Genomic DNA, 21,959 nt, shown 5'->3' with positions numbered 1-21,959 from the left:
TTATAGATTAATCTACTCTAAGCCAGCCTATAAAAAAAATCGAGTCCCCTTTCGTCCTGATATTTATTATTTACCCACTGATTGGTCGGGGGTAAGTTTATGGGCTTGTATTACTCAAATATATGGCCTGGGATGGTTTGGTGATTAGGGGCGCTTGACTCGTAACCCGACAGTCGCGGGTTCAAATCCTCGTCACACAAAACATATTCGTCCCTTTTATCCGTGGGGGCGTTATAAGTTTTTGTCAATCCCATTATTCGTTGGTAAAAGAGACGGATAGCGTAGTTGTTTGGCGCGAAATTAAAAAATAAACAATCGGAACTCCTTGTCCATCTTTTCAATTTTCCACCATCTTTAATTTCAGTGTCTCTTTCATTATAATTAAGAACTTCTTGTCTATCTTTCCAGTCTCCTACTATATTTTTATTACAATGAATCCTGTATTTTATATAAACAATTGCATATCATTTGGATAACATTTTATAGAATTGTAATTATGCAATCTTCTTTAAATTAAAAAGAGTAGCCCTAGAGAGAAATCTTATTTTATCAAGTGCGAATAAGAAGAAACAAAATATTCTTTTTATATCAGGTTGATTTGACAAATATTTCCTATGTCACAAAATTCTACTTTGTTATTTACTTATGTGCCTAAGACATTAGTGTACGTTTTTACACTTTTTGCTTCAATAAATAATAGAGCTCTTTATGAAGTAGATATTTTCTAGTTACAAATTCATGCAGAAAAATATCTTAATACATCCAGTTTATTAAATTAAGTTAAGCAGTTAATTTCAAAACAATAAATATAAGATTTTATATAAATGTTTGTTAAAGTAGGAGTTTGGAAAACACGATTGAGATAAGTTCGAAATCTTTTAATGTTAAAATATCAGCACTGGGCTGAGCATAAATTATCCGTTCAACAGCTTGGCACTTACAACAAACAAAAAGTATGTATCTTGTGTCTTTGTAGTAAGTGTGTGGACTTATAACGCTTAAAATTTTTCAAACATCTGCAATACACAAAGCACAGATGGCCATTGTGTAGTTTTGCACTTAACAACAAATAAACAAAAAATATGCTCCTGGTGGCTCAGATGTAAGTCTGAGGAATTAAAATGCTAAAACTTGGGTTTAGATACGTCAGTGGACAGAGTACAGATACCCCATTGTGCATCTTTATGCGTAAAAACAAACAAAATCCTGTTCTGATATTTTTGGTTTTGATTACTTTTAACACTATTTATCCAGGGTTCTCAAAAATTTTTTTTGCTTTATTTTATTCGATATTCGGAGGTTACGTTTCCGCCCCTGTGTGTGTATGTTTGTCAGCAAGATTTCTAGAAAACAGTTGAACAGATTTGAACGAAGGCTGTTATACATTTAGAGTGTGATTCAACTTAAAAATGATTCGTTTTCGAAAGGCCAAGGTCAATGTTACAATGAGGTCACGAAAATCCTAAAAATTCCTATCTGTTAACACGGGAACTGAAATTTAACACTATTTCAGCTCTCCAACTCAGTAAAAAATAACCAAATTTTGATTATAATTGACTAATTTTGATTTTAGTTTTTGAAGGGCCAAAGTCATTGTCACAACAATGTCGCGAAAATCCTAAAAATTCCTATCTGTTAACATGGGGACTGAAATTTCACATTATTTCTGCTCTACAACTCAGTAAAAAAATAACCAAATTTTGATTAAAATTGACTAATTTTGATTTTAGTTTTTGAAGGGTCAAAGTCATTGTTACAACAATGTCTCGAAAATCCTAAAATTCCTATCTGTTAACATTTTTGCTCTACAATTCAGTCAAAAGTAACCGAATTTTGATTAAACTTGGTGGACGTGTGTAAAATACTATTCCTCATTGTTCTGCCTAAAATGTTTCGTGTCCGTTGATAAAGATGGACATACAGACACTTTTTCGTATTTTTGAGAGTCGAATATAATCAACGCTGCATGGCGGACATATACATGCTCTTTACTGAATGTTTGTCTGTTTGATAAAAATTAAGGACAAAGCTACACAATGGACTTCTGTGCTTTGCCCTCCACCGGTATCGAAACCCGATTTCTAGCGGTATGAGTGGCAAACGTACCGCTGTACTATTGGGGGTTCTTTACAGCATGAAACCTCATATGTAAAATGTTTATAGCTTGAAGTCATAAATATTAATATATTTTCATTAAGATCACTGTTTCATTAAACATTAATAAAAAACAACTTCATGAGTGAACAAGTTACCTGTTGTGTGTTTGAATCATGTTCAGTGATAAATCTTTTAAATCACAAGAGAACAAATTCATCTTGTATTTTCAAGACATATAAAACACTGTTTTACAAGATCTAATTGTGAATTAACATAATAAAGGAAAATAAATGTACTGAGATTAATGTTCTCTTTCACTTTGAAATTTATTATAATAGAAATAAGTACCTTAGTAGAAAATATTTTGAAATACTTTGTTTCTCTGGCTTAATGTGGCTGGATTGGTGGCTTGTTACTACAGAAACGCACTCAGCAATTTGGGGCCATAAGATAGCAGCCCAAAAGTTTGAAATAGATGCTGTTGATCAACTGCCTTATCTCTAGCCTTATTAGTTCAAAACTAGGAATGACTATGTGTAGATAACTATTGTGTTGCTTCATGGAAAATTCTGAAAAAAAACAAAAAAACTTTGTTTTCTCGAAATCTTAAGATCCTATATATTAAGCTTACCATAGCATCTGAAAAATGATTTTTGTAATATTAAAAAATAAGTAATACAAGACTGTGATTACAAATAATGATTTACAGAAGAAAAGTGTTCTTAGATTCCCCTGATTTCCAACAGACTAGCCTGCAGGATCAGCAAAATAACAGGAGGATCCATCGGATACTACAGGGTGTTCGGAAAGTCACTGTGCAGTTTTGTCTGTTAATAAATATATAAGTGCACAGTGACTTTCCGAACACCCTGTATTTCATGGAACAAGGAGTGTAGTTGTACTGTTTTTAAGTGATCCTGTAACAGAAAAAGACTACACACAAATTTGTTGACCATCGCGTTATCTATTATAACATGTTCCTAAAAAATAAGATAAAATGAATGATAGAAATAAATTCAGTTTCTGATGTCTAAAACAAATAATAAATGTGTATTTATGTTATCAGTAAAGTTGATTTTTTTAAATATAAAATTAACAACTGAGTTTGTTTCTTTTAAAATTTCGGCACAAAACTAGAAAAAGGCCATCTGCGTTAATTATCTCTAGTTTTTGCAAACTGATACACAGCAATTCCCACTCCAAACTCTTGGGCTACTCCTTGTCTGACCAAATATAAGATTTGACTGTCACTTTTATCGTGAACCCAAGAGCCCATTTGACTGTCACTGATATAGTGAATCTACGGGCACAAAGCGTGATGTGCGATTTTTGTGATAACAGTTCAAGAAGTACAAACTCCCAGATTCACAGTCTGGGCAATGTAATTTCTAAGCCACGCATGCTCTAGTGAAACAGTATTACATATTAGACGAATAATGACAAGAAGTCGTTCTCAGAAATGACTCATTACTACAATTATATATATACTTGGACATTTAGTAGCGCCCCCTGCTAGTACAGTGGTAAGTCTACGGATTTACAACGCTAAAATCAGGGAGTTCAATTCCCCTCGGTGGGCTTAGTAGATTGCCTTATGTGGCTTTGCTATAAGAAAATCACACACACTTAATAAGCAGATCAGAAAATCAGAGTGAAAGCTAATCATAACTTTGTTCTGTTCAAACAATAATTAAGATAATTTGGAATACATGTACTCTTATGTTCAAGATGTGTCAAAATGTATATTAAACTATATAAAAAACTTGAGAACGCTATTTTAAAGCGATTTCGAATATGCAAAACAGTATGTCACATGAAAACCACAGTCGATATAAAGTAACGGTGGAACGGATGTATCAGAAATATATTTTAATATTGTTTCACATTTTGTAGATAGCGTAATGCTACAGAAAATCATTGAAGGGCTGTTACGTAACTTTTATAACGCAAAATATTTATGTACTCAGTTCATAAAAATGTTTGGATTGTTTTTTTAATTTTTTTTTTAATTTTGCGCTACACGAGGGCTATCTGCGTTAGCCGTCCCTAATGTAGCAGTGTAAGACTAGAGGGAAGGCAGCTAGGCATCACCACCCACTGCAAACTCTTGGGCTACTCTTTTACCAACGAATAGTGAGATTGACCGTCACATTATAACGCCCCCACGGCTGAAAGGGCGAGCATGTTTGGTGCGACGGGGATTCTAACCCGTGACCCTCAGATTACGAGTCGAGTACCTTAACCACTTGGCCATGCCGGGCCTCTAAAACAGGGACATCTCTTGTACGACGTTGCATTGGGAAACAAATGAATATGAATGAACTTGGAGAACTAGAACCATTCAGAAAGAGACCTTTTATAAGTCATACCCAAGCTCTGGTAAGCAAAGTACGACGACTTGTAACAGGTGAAAATCAAAAGTATAAAAGCAGTGAGAAAAGCCACTCATGTACTAGACAAGAATACACAACATAATAAAGAAGGCTCTTCACCTGAAAAAGTTACATAAGTTACTTCCACGACATGTACATTTATTAACCATTGCAAATCTCAAGCAGTTAGAGAATAAAACGAGTATTTATCTATGAAGACATACCGATCAAGTCGTCAGATGCAACAGTACACAGGGATTGTTTGTGCAATTAGAGTACTGGAAGAGGAACCGAGAAATCATCGTCCTTGTACACTAAATGGAATATGGAAAGCAAGCAGAAAGTAGGAGTACTTTGGACAAATCAGCTTTACATCAGAGTTCTTTGGAATGGAACCTACCCTGCAGGATGCGTAGCTGTCAGATAGAGTACGACTAGACGTGGCGACTTGTAATCTACGTGACGAGGCTTCAAAATATTTTTGACGTAACGTATTCAACCTCTGTATACTATCTGAAATCTCATGTTTAATCTCTAAAACCGAATATATTACATCAAACTTATTATTTTTTGTTTAACAGGTTCGTGGGGTTAGTTGTTCTTTCCTTGTTTCGTTGTTTTGAATTTCGCGCATAGCTATATGAGAGCTATCTACATTAACCGTCCACAGTTTTGCAGTGTTAGACTAGAGGGAAGGCAGGACAGCTGATCAACACCACCCACCGCCAACTCTTAGGCTACAGTTAAACAAAATCTAAACTGTAAACATCAAATACAGTGTGTTTTATCAAGAAACATTTCAAGAGTTTATCTATTATAATTAGAAGCTGTAACAAAAAAATGCTGTGAAATGTGAAAATACTTTGTCCTTAATAACATAATTTTAATAATAGTGGTAACATAAACGAACCAGTTTTTAATTTTGTAAAAATAATGATAAATAATGAAAAGGTCTCAATTTTTAAATTGAGTTTTTAAAGCTAGTTTTTAAAGCTTTGTGTTTTAATACTTATCCCAAAAATAAGAACAACTGAATTCCTTTCTATATAGTCGTGCCATCTATTATTAACATTTAGTACTCGCTAATACATTTATCAGAACAACATTATCTCAGTTGCTTTTTAAGATAGTAATGTTTATATAGTCTTCTGAAGTTGCCTGCAGGTCGTAAGAGATTTTTTTTGTCTTTGTAGTGTTTGTAAATAATATTTTGAATAAATTTTCATAAAATAAGCTTCTAGGAAGTAAATATGTTCAAGAATTAAAAATACCATGGAAAAATATTTCGTACCTAATTCATCAAAGTAACTAGTAACAGAAGTACGGTCGATGTTGATGCTACCATAACTTGTTTTAAAACAAAATATTTATTTTAAACGTAAATCTGTTAGACAATGGACTTTCTATACTATGCCCACCGTGAAGAAATGAACTCTAATCTTTATAGTGTCATTAGCTTTCAAGCTTACCGCTAAGCCACGAGAGACTTTATAAATATAAAAGGAGAGAAATAAAATTATCTACAATGAACAAGGTATTTGCTTATAAAATAAGTAATATTCATTTTTTTAAAGGGCCGTAATAAAGGATAAATAGGGCTAAGTATGTATATTAAAATAACGTTTTGAGGCTCCAAAATCGTTTTATATAATGTATTCAACTGTTATACATAATTGTACTGAAAAGCGTTTTTTTTTTAATATTATGATAAAAATAATTGTTTAAAAATAGTTTTATTTTCTTACTTTATTATTTTGAAATTGTTTCAAAAAAGTGGTATAACAAGAGAAATATATTCTGAAGTTTTATAGACTTCAAATGTTTGGTTGATTCAAACAGCGCAAAGACCAACACAAATCTATACGACAATCCAAGCCAGTTGTAACTTTGTTGTGTCCTCTCAAGAATTAAGACTACTGAGTTAAGTAAATATTCTAGAATTTATCGAAACTCTTTTCTGTAAGATCCATCTGAATACATATTTAAGTTATATACACCAGCTAACTTTTAATGTTTATTCTATTGAACGATATACGACAAAAAAACAAACTTATTTTTGCTTAAACAGGATCATGTGATCAGGGGTAAACTTTGAGTTATACAGTTTTTTTTATATTAAAAAATACTTCGTTTAGAAAATATTTTTCATGTTCGGCCCCCTACAACAGACAAATAAAACTAAAACTAGTCTACAAACTTTGGGAAATTAAAACAGAGCGTAAAGGTTCGTATGCTTTGTCTTTAACCTCATTCATATTTATTGAAACCTCATACTTTTTTAACTAAGAAAACTCTTAGTATATGACAGAACTTACGTTCACAATTTCATTTATTACTTTAAAAATAAATAATCTACATTGTACACACGCTTATGTGTTTCAATATCTGAAGTCTAGCAATTTAAGCAACATGTTTTGTACGTGGTGACATATCAAAACTGGAAAATTAGCAAAGAAATGTAATTAGGCAACCCAAGTTTTACCCTTATTAACACAACCACAAAAATGTAAAAAAGTTCTTTTATAACTTAGTTTTAATAAGACAGAATGCAATGGCAAGTCTCATGCCTGTGATAAAGGAACAGTCTTGCCTGTAATTACTAACACAATTTTACTGGTCCTCTAACGCAGAATAGAAATTAGAAGGACTTTACTGATTATTATGTTTTAACCTAAAGACAAATAGGAATGCTGAGCATCGTTATTCATAAAGGATAAAGACGCATATTATTTCTCTAAATTAGACTGGATCAAAATAGAAAAAAAAAGTTGTGACGTACATCAAGTCGAAGAGGTTTTTTTAAAATTGTTCCAAGAAAAGCACGTGTTTGTGTATGTTTTCTTTTAGCAAAGCCACGTTGGACTATCTGCGTTGTCCACAGAAGGGAACTGAACTCCTGATTTTAGCGTTGTAAATCCGTAGATTTACTACTGTCCCAGCGAGGGACCCAAGAAAAGCAAAGAAACTGTTTTCCACTAGCCGAGAGGTTTTGTTTGTCTCTTTGTTTTAATTTTGTGCAAAGCTACACAAGGGCTATCTACGCTAGCCGTCTCTAATTTTACAGTGTAAGACTAGAGAAAAGGCAGCTACTCATCACTACCCACCGCCAACTCTTAGGCTACTCTTTTACGAACGAATAGTGAGATTGACCGCCACATTATAACGCCCCCACGCCTGAAAGGGCGAGTATGTATGATGGGACGGGTATTCAAACCGTCAGATTGCGAATCGAGTGCCTTAACCACCTGGCCATACTGAGAGGACCTCACCAGTTAGGGAACAGCGTCATGTTTACATAATGTAATGTGTTATGTAAGCTCGTGGCAAACTATGATAAACAAAAAGTGCCGAGGGAAAGTTTATGGGTAAATAATTTATTTTTACTTTTCTATATATAGATTATACATAAATTTGAACACTCCCTACAAAACACACTAAAACTTCTATTATTCACGGTAATTAAGTGAAACAAGTATTGTACATCAAGTCATCTGAGCAATGAAGAGTAAGTGTTTTCTAACGATTCGATGTTTTACTTATTTTATCACAAAATGTGATGAAAAATTACATGTGTTTACACATTTGCAGCGCACCTTTTAGCGATGACTCGTGTGTATAAGACCGATGTTTGCTTCGATAAATGTAATAATCACAGTTCTCTATATTTATAAAATAAAACTTCAGCAACTTATCAGACGCCTGTGATCTTTGAAATGAATTCACATTTATTCCGACTCGCCGGAAGACAGTTTTAGAATATTTTTTTGGTCAGCTTCATTCAGTATACTATAAGCCTTGGAAGCTATAATTGTGACAAAAGCTTATTACTCGGAGAATTACAGATATTTGACCAGGAGAGTTTATAGATTTCGAATACTACGAACCGTTTAACTTCATTAACTTAACTTCGGACGTTAGCATTTCTATGAGGACATTATATATTGTCGTCGGTGAAAACTTACGTGTGGTACAAACTAGTTATCCGTCAAGAGAAGTTGACAGGTGTATCAAAAGAATTAATTTGCTCTTCGTAAACGTCGATAAAAGATTCAGTTCCAGATCAGATATAAGAGTTAGTATTCACTGTAAGTTTGTAAAACTCTTGTACATAAACCATCATTTATAATAACTATTAGTAACAGCTGTTATTTTAAATTATATTGTTGTATATTAAAATATGTTTGTGTTAAAAAAGAAAATTTTGTGTATGAATCTTGTTCACAAATATCATACATTTGAGACATTGACATTTATTTAATTTCTGAATTAAAATTAAAATTTCTGAATATTTGAAATTGTAATACGTAATCTAAGTAACATAATAAATCGAAGACTCGTGCGAGATAAATTATAATATGCAACATAATAAATTGGCGGTTCATCTGGGATAAATTATAATACATAACATTAGCTAGTAACTAATAATTAGTATGAAGTAGTAAAAGAGTAGCTAATTAATAATTAGCCTTAGGTAATCATATAGGCTACTAATCATGACGAGGGTTAATGGAGTTGCATTAAAACGTAAAAGCGAAAACAGACCATTTGAGTGGTGTTGAAATAATGATTTTTATATGGGACAACTAGATTAAGGTTAACCATATTCAGAGTGGTAAAATAAAATTAATATTCCAGAACTATAAAAGTTATTTACGATTTCAAAACGTTGAAGTGTAAATATAGATGTCAAATTGTGGTGATTAGTTTAAATCTTCCATATTTTGAAGCCTGAATGTGAAGCAAAGAAAAATAATCGATATTTTTGAAGTAATGTAATACGGGTCTTTGGCTGAATCTTCTAAGTAACTTAAAAAGGATATCTGAATTTTTCAAATGCAAACAAATCTTCTTATTGTAATGGAAATAGCGTGTATGTCAATATCTATGTATGTAACCAAAATTCCTTTACCATCTATTGAATGGCATCACAAACAAATATCCAAAAAAACTTTCACGCCTTGGGTATTCTAGATTCAGAAATTAAAAACACAGGTGTGGTATGTTCATTACCCATTTCTTTATCACAAAACACAATTTTTAGTTAAAGGATCTCTCCTCAGAACAAGAACACGGCTTTCACTAGGACTGTACATGAGGGTTGATTACATGCTTATTGATATAATTTTAAGTGTAGTACTGAAAAGCTGAAGTTCCTGAAAATAATAATAATTTTCTCGATAAACGATACAACATTTAACATATAAAAACATTACAGTTTATGTCAGTGAAATGTATGAAAAATTTGAGTTTTGTATATTGAATCATTTTGATGCAGTGAGTTGTGTATGTCTAAAGAACACTATCCGAACACTTTTCCCGTGCAAGAATTCCCAGGAAAAAATACTTTTTTAGAAAGTGTTTATTTTATTACTACTATTAATATTTAAAATGTATATATGGAAAGGAATAATACATGGTTTAGCCCCCGCTAGTACAACGGTAAGTCTACGGATTTACAACACTAAAATTAGCAAATAGCGTCTGTTTGTGCGTGTTTTTCTTATAGTAAAGCCACATCGGGCTATCTGCTCAGCCCACCGAGGGGAATCGAACCCCTAATTTTAGCGTTGTAAATCCGGAGACATACCGCTGTACCAGCAGGGGGCAGCAGATAGCCCGATGTGGCTTTGTTATGAGAAAAACGTACACGTATATGGTTTCGACACATACCTTCATCAGTGAATCATGACTGTTGTTTGATCGAAACACTGTAAAGACATAGTTTTATTTTCTGTAGTGACTTTCTTTACATTTTCGCATGATATCACGCTTCAGCTGTAGTTATTTGTCATTTGGCAATATCTGAAATTTGAAAGTAACAAGGTTGGGTGTTGGTGGATGTGGTGAGTAAGAAAGTTGGATAGTTTTGTCTTGTGCTATTTTGAGCAGTACCATAATGACAATTTTTTTTAAAGCAGCATGCCAAGCAAATGCGCGTTGTGTGGGCTGTGGGGAGAATCACCACATTACACAGTGTACAAAACAGAACCCCAAACCCAAATGCTGCAATTGTGGGGAAGAACACACGGCAAATTATAAAGGTTGTCAGAAATATAAATCCATTAAAACACACTTATACGAAATTAAAAATCCCAACATGAACAAGCCGCCACCACCACGAACAATTAAGGAACCCACACCTACCACTCCAGCACCACAAAGTACAACTACACAGACAAACACTTACGCTGCAGTGGTTAAAATTTCATCATCCCGACAGGAAAAACCATTACCAAGTGAAGAGGAAATACCAAAACCACCTCAAAATACACAACCAACAACAATTGAAACAACACTGACATCTGCCATAACTTCCACTTTCTCGAAAATAATGGCAGAATATACAAACCCTACAAACACCAACAGTCTCACAGACATAATTGTTAAAATCATATTGAAAAACATACACAAGTTCTTGCCGCAAATTTTAACCTCCATCATAAACTCTACTAAACATGGATAACTTCACAGTTCTACACATCAATATCCAGGGTGCTCTTTCTTCCAAGAAACATGAGATTGAAGATACAACAAACTCCATAAAACCTGATGTAATTATAATTAGTGAAACTCTTCTATATAACTACCATAGATTTAAATTAAACGGCTACTCTACTATTAGACATGACAGGAAGGATAATAGAGATCCAAACAGAGGTCTTTTATTATTGTATAAGACTGAAATTATAGTTCAGGAACTTACTATCCCTTCCAGTAATGAATCTATAATTATTAATGTAAAAAACGCAAAATCATACAGACGTTACTGTGGCGGGCATCTACTGCTCGCCTAGTACAGTGTTAGATGTAAATCTATTGAATATATTGTATAATAGCAACTGTAATCTTATTATTATCGGCGACCTAAACAGTAAACATATAGCATTCAACTGTCGTTGTTCAAACGCAAATGGCAATTTACTTTTTCAATTTTTGGACGAATCAAACATGACTTTATTAAACGATGCAACACCGACACATTTCCCGTACGCACACGGCACCAGTGAAATACTGGACCTATGCCTGTGTTCGTCAAATATGAGTCGCAAATTCGTAAATTTTCATGTTGGTCACGATATAGATAGTGACCACCTCCCAGTTTGGTGTATCTTCAATCTCACCCCCCCACTTAAATAAAATCATAGTGAGAGACCAACTGAACTACAAAAAAGCTAATTGGCCAGTTTTCCAAACTATATGAAATGAAACCTTACCTCCAGAAGTACTACATATTGCCGCGGACGCATCAGATATAGATGCATACTGTCATATTATCTCTGAGTGTCTAAAACAGGCAGCCAACAGTTCGATACCGAAACAAAAACACTTCACAACAACTCATTCATGGCAACCACACAAAGACATAATACACTTAATTAAAAACAGACGTATACTCCGCAGACAGTACATTCAAAATCGCAACCCCACACTTAAAACTCAGATAAACACAATAAGGAATAAAATACTAAACTTAATCAGACAACAGAAACAAGAAAACTGGGACACCTTCTGTTCCGATCTAAAACACAAAACTGATCCTAAACAATTCTGGACACATTTGAAAAGATTTACAAACACAGGAACAACAAACACAGTATATCCACCACTGGAACTGGATGGAGAAACAGCATACACTAACACAGAAAAAGCCGAGATATTTAAAAAACACCTAGAAAACACGTTCAAAACACATCATGAACCAGACATGAACAGATACTTTTATAATACAGTCACAAACTATATTGATCAAAACAGAAGCATTTTTACATCTAAATTTCCAGTCAACACTATTACACACCAAGAAAAAACAAAAGACTGGAGCACTCATCAACTGGTAAAACATATCACTGTAACAGAAGTCGTAACTGCTATTAACAACACAAAAAACAAAGCCCCTGGAGAAGATAGTATTCAAGCTATCCTCCTAAAACAAGGCACTCAGAGATTATATGAACACCTAACAGCGTTATTTAATCTCTCACTATCAGCTGGATATATCCCCGTTTCTTGGAAGGAAGCAATAATATTAATGTTCCAGAAAGAAGGAAAGCCAGCGAATAAACCAAACAACTACCGCCCGATTAGCTTAACCAGTTGTATTGGCAAAATATTAGAGAGGATAATTAGTAATCGTCTGTCAGTTTACTTAGAAGAAAATTCAAAATTACCAGAAATTCAAAACGGATTTCGAGAAAACCGCCAAACTACAGACCACCTGATTCGACTTACAGAATCAATTACCGACAGCTTCAACAAAAAAGAATGCACTAAAGCTTGCTTTCTCGACATTGAGAAAGCATTTGACACAGTGTGGCATAACGGCTTACGACATAGATTGCTTGAAATGGCATTACCCCAGGAAACTATTCGCTGGCTGTCCAACTTCCTGGATAACAGAATGTGTAAAGTAAATGTAAATGACGCCCACTCAGGTCCTTTTCCCCGAAGCAGGAGTCCCGCAGGGAGAGGTTGTTAGCCTATATTATTTATCATGTACGTGAGTAATATGCCTCTATCGGACCTAAATTTAGGTTATGCATCACAGTTCGCTGACGATGTAGCAGTCTGGAAAAGTGCCCCCACTCCGTCAATAGCAGCAACGAACCTACAACCAGTCCTAAATAACATCGAAGAATACTGCCAGAAATACAGAATCAAAATTAATATTCCAAAAACCCAAGTCATAGTATTCAGCAGACTGAATAAGCTGAAAAAAGATCCACCAAAACTCTATATGAATGGATCACTTTTACTGACTGCTACTTCTGCTAAATTTCTAGGTCTAACCTATGACTCAAAATTAACGTGGCTACCACATATTAAAAATGTAGTGATACGAATCTGGAAAAGAGCAAACTATGCAAGAAGTCTTTCAGGTAAAATCCAAGGAACATCACCAGACAACATACTTAAAATCTACAAAACGTACATTAGACCAACAATAGAATATGCATCACCTGCCTGGATTAACATAGCACCCACACATGTACAGAAACGTCAACGTATACAAAATTCTGTACTAACTTCAGCATATAAAGTACCACGTAGCACCTCAACCACATTCATGCACAAGTATGCAAACATAGATACAATAGCTGAAAGACTCTTGCATAATTCTCTAAAATATTTCAATAAGAATTGGCATAAAAATGACTTAATGTGTGATCTCGACAGATATCACGTACATGATGTAAATGGTCCTAAATACCTCTCCCCTTTTAACATATATTTAAGAAATGTAACACAAGCTGGCCACTATGCACTAGACACTTAGTCCTTGTTTCTTTTTATTTTTATAATTATTATTTTCTTTTTTAATCATTATTTTTTTATTATTTTATTTTTTTCTCTTTTTGAATTATTATTCAAGTATTGAATAATAATTATTATTACTTTCTTTTCTGTGTGTGTGTTTGTGTTACTACAAGTAGTAGTAGCATTCTCTCAATCGAGAAAAAGGAGAAAAATACAAAAATATATATATATATATATATGAAAATACAAAAAATATATATATATATGGAAAAAATTAAATGAAGAAGAAAAAAAAACTTCTTGTTCGTCCATGCATGGACTGAGCCCTGAAATGGACCTGAGTATGATGTTATACTTTTACTCTGGCCCAAAGCTTTAAAAAAAAACAACAAAAAAAACCCCTAAAGACAGACGCTATAATGTTTCGGGAGGGAGGAAGAGGTCAAATGTACCTGACCCTCCTGGGTATTTAACAACATCAATACCCAAATACCCACACAGTCAAACTTGGATGTGGAAAAAAACATTTTTTTTTTTTTAACTTTGAGTGGTATCTAAGTTTTTCAGAGAAGAATTTAAAGTACATAGGATAAAATAAATACTAACATGAGATAAAATAAATACTAACATGAGACATTTTGAAATATTTATTTACATATAAATGATCATGCCTAATCGCCTTTGTTTCTTTATTTTTTGAGTGTTTGATAGGAAGTACCGGTGATTCCACAACGTAGGGTTATTTGAAGTTTTAAAAGTACTTCAAATACGTTTCTGATTTGTTAATTTACAACAAAATTCAAACATTTCAAATAAAAGTAAGAAACCATGATAATTAAAATTAGAATATTCGTCAAATTAAATATATACGAAAAGCTGAATTTCTGTACCTATTTTGATGACGTAAATAAAAATTTGTAATTTTTCTTCTGGAATTACTATGTTCGTTAACGTTTTGAGTTTGGAGGTAATCGCTTGTACTGTCAATAGTACTCTCGGTGTAGATATTTTTGTACGGCCAGTAGAGAAACTTGTAAATAAGTTGAACATCGAAGAAAGTAGTAAAATGTTTTCAAATGCCAATAGGTTAAATTTCTGATTCCGAAACAGATAAGGTTACTACGCTTCTTATCGTACCACGTCTAGAAAGATCAACAACTGCAGTTTTAACACTACCGGCTGTTATTTGTCATTAAGCAGCGTAGCTTTAATTAAAGTTTTTCTGCACGTGTCAAGTCAATAATCAACACTCATTTATATCTGTAGCCTTGTGTCTGACAGACTTTGGTAAGAAACAATGGGCGTGCGCCAAGCTAATTTAGTTTTGATACATCGGCTGAAGAGAGAAGGTTTTTAAAATGACTAAAGTGTTAATTATCTAGCAGCAAAGACAAAAGGGACAGAAAGTTGATACCTATTGATTTCCTTAATCACAAGCGTAAAACCACATTTCCATGTGTTCGTTACTGAAGGTAATTAAACGGGTTTCTTCGACACTAATGTGCTTTATGTGAGTCTCCCCCCGCACCTGTCAGGGAGACTTCACGCACAACAAAGGGGCTACAGGAAGAGCAAGTGATCCGGATACAGGCGTCAGGAGCACCTGTTTCTCTTCCATTAATTAGTTGCGGATTCGGAAAACAGCAAAAATGTATAAATTAACGTGTAAGCACGTTTTTAATTAACTGGTTACTCACTGAAGAGGAATGAATTATACTATGCTCTATATTTCCAGATAAGAAGGGTTTAGCTTTGAAAAACAAAACAAGTTTAATTAACAACGTCTTACTACTTCAAGTATCGTTGGCATATAACCAACGTTTACTGTATGTACTCATAAGGACAAAGCCTTGATGCATACAAATCTAGCTTATTTGATAGCGATAATGCATAGTTTTAAAAAGTGTAACGAAATAAACAACATAAATCAGCCAAGACTAGCTTAGTTTTGCATAAAAAGGTTTACAAATACTTGTAATACTTGAGCTTTATGAGATCTAAATCAGAGATATTGTCTTGTAATGAACGAAGTCTCGAAAAAATTTCAGTTAATGTATGTTAATCAATACTAGTATATTTCCCATATATCTAAACTGTGCCACAGAAGTTATCAAAATTAATGTAAACCGGCTTTAAGCTCGAACATGCTTCCTACTCATAAACATATGTAGAATATGAATGTTTATAAAACTTAAACTAATACAGATACACTATAGAGCTCAAAGCTGATCTATTTATTTTACTGTTTTAAAAGAAAGCCCAAAATTAACGCTAATAATTTAACGTTATATGTGTTTAATAAACTGTTCCGTTAGTACGAAAATGCAACATAAATCGTTTTATGCAATACGAGAAAATCAATGTAGAAACACGAACACTGAAAACTAAACATGTGTGTAAAAATCGGTAATTTATGTGTTTATAACAATCTTATAATTGATGCTAATTATTAGTGTAACTCGTAAATTTTTTCTCAAATATATATATATTAATATGCAACACGGTCCTTACTGTTTCATGTAACAACAGAGAACGTTTCAAATTTAAAAAAATAAGTTTCATTACAAATGAAATTTTAACTCATAAAAGCTATGCGATTACTGTATCCATTGAAGACCTTAATAAAATCCTGAATCTGTTACACAGATTCCCAAACAGCAACCCAAACGTAGGGAGAGGGGGCCTGCAGGTTTGAACCCCCGTCGCACCAAACATGCTCATCCTTTCAGCCGTGGGAGCTTTATATTATGTGATGATCAATCCCACTATTCGTTGGTAAAAGTGTAGCCCAAGAGTTGGCGGTGGGCAGTGGTGATTAGCTGCCTTCCCTCTAGTCTTACACTGCTAAATTAGGGACAGCTAGCTCAGATAGCCCACGTAGCTTTGCGCGAAATTAAAAAAAATAACAAGAAACCAAAACTTAGGAAGTTAAAAACGTTTAATTATTTAGGAAAAAGGACAGAGAAAGAGAAATGATAGAAATACTGCATATCAGAATTAAATTATTTAATTTAATATTCGGTACTTACAAAAATACAGTTTTGGGTTCATCTTCATAAGTTTATTAAACTTAAATAACTACTGAAGTCCGTGCAGCCCACATTTTAATAAACACAAGATTACTAAGTGGATAGTGCAATATCAAAACGATACTAAGGTAAAGTTTCTCCAAACAGGTAAGTGGTCACATACAAAAACCTTTTTAATTGAGAAACAGCCTTAAATAAATTACGTAACATACATAAAAAAGTCCAATGACAAAGTAAACCTCATAATTCTTACAACTGAACACTGCACATTAAAAACGTCCAATGACAAAGTACACCTTACATTTCTTACAACTGAACACTGCACATTAAAATTGTCCAATGGCAACACTCCTTTAAGAGGGTCTTTTAATTGAACAGTAAACGTCCACAGGGTCTTGAGACAAGTTTCTTTAAGTGAGGAGTCGTGTTGACGAACTAGTATAATTTTATTTGTACTGTTCTTCTCCTGATAATAGTAACCTGTACGGTCTATTTGTTAATTATTTCACAAAAGTTGCACATTAGAAAAACAAAACACGTGAACTATAACCAAATTTTATGAGAGTTCCTGCATTTATTTTATGTAACTTGACCTTCTAGTCGACCTTCCAGTCTTTGATGTGTTTCAGAGAATACGAGGAAAGTGCACAAAAGAGACAGCAATTGAAAACAAGTCTTGTTTTCTTTGTGTCTGTTTTGTTTTTAGTTATTTATCATAGGAAAGTCCGAACAATCTATCGATCATTTAACAAACTGTTACTATAGAAACACCAGAAGCTTCTGGGTGGACCGGAGACAACTTCACAAACTTACAATGCAACAGTCCAGGGTTTTATTTTCCACAGTAACACAACATGCGTAGCTTTGTGTATAGAGATACGTTTCTTATTTTTATGTTTTCAAGAAACACGGCGTGCAAATCGTCCAATCTCACAACCTACCAAAAATGAGATAACAAAATCTTACCAGTCGCTCTGTACACTTTTACTGTCATTAGTAATATTAGCTCTTTCCTGACACAGGGTTCCTATCCATATTGGCAGTATAAAGTTGAAAATAGTTATACATTTCTGATATTAAAGCATCTAATATTTGTGAAGAATCTGATTAAGGAGTAATAACCTCTAATTGAATAACGTGTTTAGTGAGTCTAAAGACAAAGTTCTTATTACTAAATATTACACACTCAAACCTATAGTTAAATGAAAGAAGTATATAAATTAACAGTGCACGTCCGTAAGGGTCAAAATTAATACTCAGTTATTGAAGTGAGTAGTTCCAGAACTATTACATGTCCAAAGGGTATGGAAGCAAGTTTACCTTAAAATAGGGATAATAATATTATAATTAAACAATGTACGTCCATAGGGACCGAAGCTAAACCTCTACGCAAATGAGTCTTACATCTGGTTAGTTCAAGAACCACATCTCATTTTATTAAAGAAGTTGTTAGAATACAATCACGCACTTTTCACGGGTGTTTGGGTGGGTATTTATTCTGATAATTCAATTTTACAAATCATCTTTTGTCGACGTTTTTAGTTATTTTACAGTATTTTATTTTACTTTTATCTCGCTGTAGTAAACCTCTTTTTGTAGAATCTGGTGTCTTTAATCCTAAAAACTTATTTATTAAACAAATTCCTCTTACAGAAAGACGCATCGTCTGTATATAAATGCAATATGAATTATTTTACGAAAGACGTATTAAACGTCTCTCTTGTCCCGGTCTCAAATTATTGTCCGTGTATGTTGGACAATGGCACAGTACAATGACAATGACAATAGATAGCCGAATGGCGAAAATGTCAAACGAAAGGCTATAAAAATTTACTCTTGGTTTGGTCTTGGACTGTCATCCAAAGGTAGAATGCCATATAATGATGACAATTTCAAACACAGGTTATAACTTGTATGCTTTCGTCGTCACAGAATAAAAGCTAGAAACTTTTATTATTGTAAAAATTTGTGCCTATGGCAGTTATCGTAATATTTCCTTCTCCGTCTCCCCACACTTGTTATACAAAATAATATTAATAATCATATACAAAAATATTTATATAATTTGTATAATAATAATTTAATACAGTTTTGTAAATATAAAACTATTAACAATTTATCCTATGACTAGCTAATAGACCCGACATGGCCAGGTGGTTAAGGCACTCGACTCGTAATCTCAGGGTTGCGGGTTTGAATCCCGTCACACCAAACATGCTCGCTCTTTCAGCCGTTGGGGCGTTAAATGTAACGGTCAATCTTACAATTCGTTGGTGAAAGAATAGCCCAAGAGTTGGCGGTGGGTGGTGATGATTAGCTGCCTTCTCTCTAGTCTTACAGTGCTAAATTAGGGACGGCTAGTGAAGATAGCCCTCGTGTAGCCTTGCGCGAAATTCAAAACAAACAGACTAGTTAATTTTATTTGCAACGAAAAACAAAGCTACACTATAGGCTTTCTGTACTATGCCCACGATGAGTATCAAAACATCGCTTTTAGCTTAACAAGTTCTCTGTGCCATTGGGTCACTGCCTAGAAAACTTCGTAAATATTAGAATTGATTCGGCTTTACATTATTGGTTCTTATATTTATTTGTTTTATCGCAGAAGGCAAGATGATGCAAAGAAAAAAACACACGAATAAACAGAAATGGTAAAGCACTTAAGTATCTTATTAAGGCTCACTTTATGTACAGGTAGCTTAAATGTATTGAGCAATTAGCAAAGAGAGAGCGAGAGAACATGATACTCATCAAAATTTAAACTTATAACACTTTTTTGAACATCTGTCAAAACAAGATTTCAGTCATAACATCATAATTTTAAACTCTTTGAATGGTTTGCTTAAATGTCAATGTAAAATACAAACAAGCAAAAAGCAACTGGAATGTTTTTTGTAGCTGATAAAAGATGAAATCTACAGGGCGTTGGTTATATTCTTATAAATAATTTTATCAATTTGTTTACAAAAAAAGGAACGTTAAGGAACATTTGATTTCAATCAATTATAATTATTTCGAAGGATATAGAATACATTACAAAAGTACAATTAAAAGAAATAACCTCTTAATTGGATGATGTCATTTTTGGTTGAAAAAGAATCAAAGTTTAGTCTTCACCATTATTGTTTCTGGCATTTATGATTAGAAATCATGAGTTCTATTGTAGCTGAACTGACGCCATAAATGCTCATATGTATAACATCATATGCACAAGCACACTTTTGTTTTCAATGGCGACTGATAAACCATGAAAATATGTTATCTGTAAAAAAATATAATTTCAGGTCAAGTAAGAGTATATACATATACTAGCGTATAACAATAAAAAATAATGGGACAAGTAGTACAACCCTCATTCCATAAGATACCATTACCTCACATTTCATAACTAACTGAAATAAATGTATCTTGCGAAATCACGCTTGATCAATAATGAAGCAAGAAAGTGCAGTTGAGGCACTCAAACGTAAGCTCATTTGAAAATCGATCAAAATTAAGATAATTCATGAAACGAATTCGCGGCGTATTCATAGAATTGTTATTGGTAGAAGTCAATTAGATTAACAGCTTCTAATATATATTGAAAAGCAAGTACGTTTTGGTAACATTAAATTCCTATAATGAATCTTTATGTCATGACGCAGTAGAATAACCTAATATTGTTGTTAGTCTATATACTGAAAGTGTGAATATCATTATTTCATTCATTACACTACATTTATTTCTTTTCTTCCTTTATTTTAGAATTAAATCTCAAGAACAGTTATATTAGGAAAAGTAACGAAGTCATAATGAGAGACATTTTCACACTTGTGTAATAAATATTTAACAGGTATTCAGATTATATTCGTGAGATTTAAATAATTCACGGCATCTTGTTTCCAGATTCGTGCAGTAAACTTCGAATTAGTTGATACAATTAATGCTTACAAGTAATTCAAAGTGAAGAACAAGCGTTAGGAATCTGCATACTGAGCTTTTTTGTGGCATTGTTACGTAGTGTCCAACCCAAGCTGTACGCAATCCAACATCAATCCTTCTGAGACGTCAACAGAAACGCTAGGGACAGCTTGTGAACAACAGAGCCTTAGAAGAACAGTAACATCGTTTGGATATCAAAAAAGAGATGAAAAGAAATTAGTGCATAGAACCATGTTTGCTAACTTGTTGAATAAATTGTTCTTCATTTACACATCAATGCAAGCTTTCAATGAAAACAATGACGTTAATCCAGGAACATTCCTTAAAAATCAAATTGTTTTACACGAGAGTTTATCTTGAAATAAAATCATTAAGGTAATTATTATGCACACCTATCCACAGTTCTTGTTCCCAGTTTTCTCGTAACGCGCGGCATTATTTGATATTTGATTTAACAAAGGAATAATGCATTTAGATAACCTATTATCTTCATTTCAAGTCAGCAGAAATGAGTTTTGAATAAATACCCTTTATCTTTGGTGTTTCAGTTCAAACAAAAGAGAACTGATGAAGCTAAATTACACAGTGGAAGACGAGAACACCAATTATAGGGAACTCCATACATTCTTAGTCTTATTGGACTTGGAAAACCTGAAAGTACGTTCTCTGCTACTTTAAATATTTGCATGCAAGTAAAACAGTGTTTCGTATAACCATTGTCTTTCTTCCCCTTTTCTGCATTATTTCCCTGATCCCCATCTAGGAATCAATAAAACTTGCGCTAACAAAGGCTACAAAACAATACACTACAATATGGTCACGAAAGGTTGGAGTGGATACTGTCTTCTAACACTCAATCCTTATGTAAATGAAATGCTATTGGTATAGAAAAACGTGATACATTATACTGACTATAGGTTAATACACAACCATTCACATACATCAACCACGAGCATTGAAAAACAAACAAAGGTCTATTTTAGGCCACCAGTTTGGAGTAAAAAAATGATTCAGTAAATAAACCACGAATAATTCAAACACATCAAATCAGCATATATAAATATTGAATAATGCCGTGCCTAAGCAACAAAGTAAATTGTATGTTAAAGTGTCTAACCATCTTCTAGCCCGTAGACCACAATACAGAAAATATGTTAACATATCTAACTAGAGTGGCATTCGGTAGAGTTCATACCTCTTCTACTCAGCTTGATCGGCCCTCAAAAACATGAAAATGTGTCCGTATGCCTGTCGTTATCAACAAACACCGACCATTTTCGGCAGG

Source organism: Tachypleus tridentatus, chromosome 9 (genome assembly GCF_004210375.1).
Source record: "Tachypleus tridentatus isolate NWPU-2018 chromosome 9, ASM421037v1, whole genome shotgun sequence".
Lineage (NCBI taxonomy): Eukaryota > Metazoa > Arthropoda > Merostomata > Xiphosura > Limulidae > Tachypleus > Tachypleus tridentatus.
This window is presented reverse-complemented; position numbering follows the sequence as displayed.